Source organism: Empidonax traillii, unplaced genomic scaffold (assembly GCF_003031625.1).
Source record: "Empidonax traillii isolate 1590-97213 ecotype Southwest subspecies unplaced genomic scaffold, ASM303162v1 scaffold741:size898883, whole genome shotgun sequence".
NCBI classification, from domain to species: domain Eukaryota; kingdom Metazoa; phylum Chordata; class Aves; order Passeriformes; family Tyrannidae; genus Empidonax; species Empidonax traillii.
In genome coordinates, this window is record NW_020955934.1 from 689183 (window position 1) to 693648 (window position 4466).

Sequence of the window (4466 nt, forward strand, 5' to 3'; positions counted from 1 at the left end):
GGAGGCTCAGCAGGATCAGCAGTGTGTGCCCTGGCAGCCAAAGGGACAAACCACATCCTGGGGTGCAAACACAGCATCACCAGCCAGCCAAGAGAGGTGGTTATCCCACTGGACTTAGTGCTGGTGCCGTCTCACCTTGAGTCCTGTGGGCAGTTCTGGGCCCAGCATTTAAAAAGGGTGTGAAGGTGCTTGGATGTGTTCTGAGAGGGGCACCAAAGCTGGGGAAGGGGCTGGCAGGAATGGGCTCTGAGGAGAGGCTGAGGGTTCTGGGTTTGTCTGGTTTGGAGAGGAGGAGGCTGAGGGGTGACCTCACTGCACCCTGCAGCTTCCTGAGGAGGGGAAGGGGAGAAGCTGTGTCTGTCAGGGGAGGTTTGGACTTGCTATGAGGAAACACTTTACCCAGAAGGTGGTCAAAACCTGGAGTAGGTTTCCTGGACAGGTTTGATGTCCCATGCCTGTCAGTGTTGAAGAGGCATTTGGACAGTGCCTTTGAAGCCTTGCTTTAACTTTGCTCAGCCTCGAAGTGATCGGGCAGTTGGTCCCTTCCAACTTAACTATGCTATCCTGTTTCATCTCTTCTGGTCTAGCTATCTTCAGGTACATAATCCTTCTGTTCCTTGCATAAGATATTTGTTCTGTGGAGCTTAGTGTCACTGAAATGACTAGAACCGTTAAGGGCAGGGTGAAGATGTATGTTCGTGCTGCTTCTGAACAGTGACAAAGTGTTCATGAGCATTTGGAAATCACTTTCCTTCTGTGTTGTGAGGGCCAGAAACAATCTTCTTTAAAACCCTGCCATTAAGTTGGGGCAACAATAACGGAACAGTAGGCTGTTGGCATTAATAGATCATAATTGTTTTACAACAAATATGAGTAGTTCTGATGTGAAATTTTTCAGCAGGACATAATGCTTTCATGGTGAATAGCTGCTTGATACTAGGTAAGATGTTTGATTTTGAGTAGTATTTTCAGGTGAGGACATTGGGTCTACTTGGTCAGACCAGTAACTATGACTGATTTTGGAATAATTTTGTATTATATTGGCATTAATTCACTAGTATCCACATTTTACAAAAAAGTACCTATAGATTTAGGCTATAAAGCATGTGTAACTATCTGAAAAACAGTGTGTTCTGGTTATATCTTTTCAGTGGTCTGATACTCCTGTCAATCATGTTTTTGAACATTTAACTCCGTGTCATGAGGCAAGCATTTTGTGGAGCAGAATTTGTGTGTGCAGCCTCAGCAACGATGCTGCAACAAGTTGTTAAAATATTTATGGTGTTTTGGTTTGGTGTTTTTTTTGTTCATTCTAGTTATGTTGTAGAATATACCTAATGGGAGATCTTGCTAGTTACTTTTTTTTGCATATACTTGTTGATACTTTAATGTCATTACATTTATACTGAAAATTTTATATTTGAAGTTTGAATTATGAGGCTGTCAAGCTACATTTGGGTTAGGTTGGTGTGTCTTTTTGGGACATCACTCTACATGAAATTGTAAAATTTCTGTGAATAGGTGTTCAGTGCTTATAGAAACAACAAGTACATATTGACATCATAAAATGTGGCATTTTCTGCTGCTCTTTCTCATTGTTAAGATGCAATTTTATAAATGTGGTTTTTTATTTTGTTATTTTTTGTTGTTAATTTCTTAAAGTAATCAAATGGTATTTTACTTCTAAATGCTTGAATCCCTGTCAAATCATAAAACTTTTAATCCTTAAGTAATTGTACTGTGTTGCTTGTGTTTGAAATGTGGTCTAAGAGAACTACAGTCAGACGTAATCAAAACAACCTGTGTTGTTGCATGTTCTTGTGGCTGACTCATGACACATTCTGCTCTGGAGATTTTGTAATAAGGTAGAACTTGTCACATACAGTTATTTTCTTTAAATAGTTCTAGACTAGGCTTTACTGAGATGTTATAGTTAGTAATTGATGAAGTAAATTATGATACAGAATAATTAGTTCTGGACTTTAAAGTATTACTTGTTGATATACATGATCTCTGTGTAGGTCCCTTCCAAATCACCTCCACCAACTGGCAACAGAAGCAGGACATCTTCATGCACAGATCAGAATGATGAAGGCACTGTAACACCAGACAAAGAGGTCAGTTGAGAACTGTTTTTCAACATAAAAAAAAAAAAATCTACCAATGTGTCCTTGATTACATTGTTTTAATTCCTCAATTTCACTATTTTCTGCGTGTTTAAAACTATGAATAGTCCAGTTTTTATCTTAAATACTGAAGTGTTTGATACTAATAAAACAGACCTTTAAACTTACTCCAGATTAGTAAACTTTTTAAGTCTTTAGGTGTTAAAATTCTTACCCCTTAGCTGAACTGAGTGAGGTAGTGGGACAGAAGTTACATTTTTCAAAATTCCAAAATGTTATCAGTTTAAAATAAACCTACAACTTGTATGCTCCATTCATGGAATATGAAGTAGGTTTCTTTTTCACACCAACTTTCTTCTACAGATTGTATTTTATTAGATCTGTGGATCTTCAGTGTTACAGAGAAACTCATAATTTTTTCATGTATAAAGGAAAAGAAGAAGTCCGTCCAATTCTGTATTCTGTTACTGCAAGTAGCTCATATTTACAGTGTGAGGTAAAAGTGTATATTGATACTTACATAGAACTTCTGACAGTTTGCATGTCAGATGCTTTCTGAGTTCGTATGGTGCCGTTTGAAAAGGCCCGAGATGATTAAAATATGCTTACTTAGTGCTTCCAGTCTTTTCTGTGGAAGAATAGTGTTTGGTTTTCAACCTGTTACTGCATTCACTCTTGAACGGAATTTGAGGTCAAATGCATCAGTTATATTCACTACAGTTGCTGGAAGTTCAAAATCTTTTTGTTCTAGAGTATACTTCAAAGTCAGGCCTACCTGCAGAAGATAAACAAAGCTAGTTTGCTGTCAGCTTGCTGTGGGTGACCTACTAGTCATGCAGATCGAAATGTCACTCACTCCTCATGAGTGTCATGGAAGTGACAGCAGAGCACAATATATATAGCTCTTCTTACAGCTAAAGATAAAGTAGCCATGGTACTTTTCAGTCTCGCTTTAGTGCTGTAAAATTACTTGTAGAGGTATTTTTAAATGAATTGAAATATTTTTATAGCATTGGCTATTAATAAAGCACGACAAATCAAGCTGAAATAATACTCTTTCAGTACTTTTGCTAATCCTGCATCTTTCCTGTATTGACATACTTAATTTGAAGTCGTTCTTAACAGATGTTGCCATGCAAAGATAGTAGTGGTTCAGATATATCTATCTTTTTCCTTTCTGACATGCAAATTCAAGACTAAATTTGTATGTATCTAAAATTGGATTTTACAACTCCTGATGGTTACACCGAGTAGATTGCTCATGAAAATGAAAAGCAAACCAGAAAAGACTTGTATTTGATTTCTGTACTACCTCTTTCTGAAAATGCTGTTCTGCTTTCTTAGGTTCTGGAGCTTTTTTAATTGCAGGGAGAAACCTTGAAATTTCAGCTCTTCATTTTTTCCTTTTGCCTGATCACAGTAGGGATGAGACATAAAAGAATATGTTGCAAATTGCACAAAATTTTTTTAAACAATATTTTGTAAGTAGGAAAACTACTGAATGATTCACAACTTTTTTTCCTGGCGTTCTCCAACTTGGACACATAACCAAATTTATTTATTTATTTTACTCTGGGACATGATTTACTTGTCAGTAAAAGATGAAACTCTAAACCTTTAGCTGATAGCTGAATCTGCTAGCTCCTTGAACTAGGTGAGCAAATACTGACTTGTCTCTTAGACGAGTTTTGTAGTCTGATTCCCTTCCCTCTGTCTTGCTGTGCTTGTATATAACATAGCAAGACTGTCCACATACAACTGTAGAAGCTTGTAAGTGTTGACATACTTCAGATACACATATACCTTGATGCACTTTGCTAACCAAATGCATGATTTTTCAGATTTGCTTGATGCAAGTTAATGTGCAGTTTGGAACTACTGATTCTCTTCTTTTTCTGAAAAAGTATAATGATTGCCTTTGGCAATCAAACATATTTTATGTATGTGACATGCATAACATTTGACTACTGCCATCTCCAGAGCAATCAGACTTGGGTCAAAACCCCTGGTAAATTCTGCTTTTTCTTTCACAGTATGTTAAGGAAGCCCTTTGATCTAGTGATCACATGTACTTTGGCCTTTGCTCCCCACTCATCAGAATCATAGCAAGGAAAGATTTGAGCATGGTAATTCTTCAGAGGGAGGAGGAGTAGTAAGAATAACAAGGACACAGTTGTTTCTGGAGTTCAGAAAGTCCTTAAAGATGAAGTAAGGCTTCTTATCTTAGGCTAGACTTGAGAGCTACAAAAACTGTTTAGAATGCTGGAAATACAAAGTTTTTTTAGAAAATAACCTCCACTGATAATACTGAAGGAAATATAACATCAGCTGGGGTTTGGC

The 4466-nt window shown here is 37.3% G+C and overlaps 1 protein-coding gene across 5 annotated transcripts in view; it reads left to right on the top strand.

Annotated features, from left to right (window-relative positions):
- Nucleotides 1-4466, top strand: part of GOLGA4 (golgin A4) — a 63186-nt gene that overhangs the window by 8099 nt on the left and 50621 nt on the right. For 2 of the 5 annotated variants that reach the window (XM_027900603.1, XM_027900605.1), the window contains exon 1: nucleotides 2026-2117. The exons of the other annotated variants lie outside the window; for them this stretch is intronic. The gene's annotated coding sequence lies outside the window, so the exon portion shown is untranslated. Of the gene's footprint in view, nucleotides 1-2025; nucleotides 2118-4466 lie in introns of those variants that run through there. 5 annotated transcript variants of the gene reach the window in all.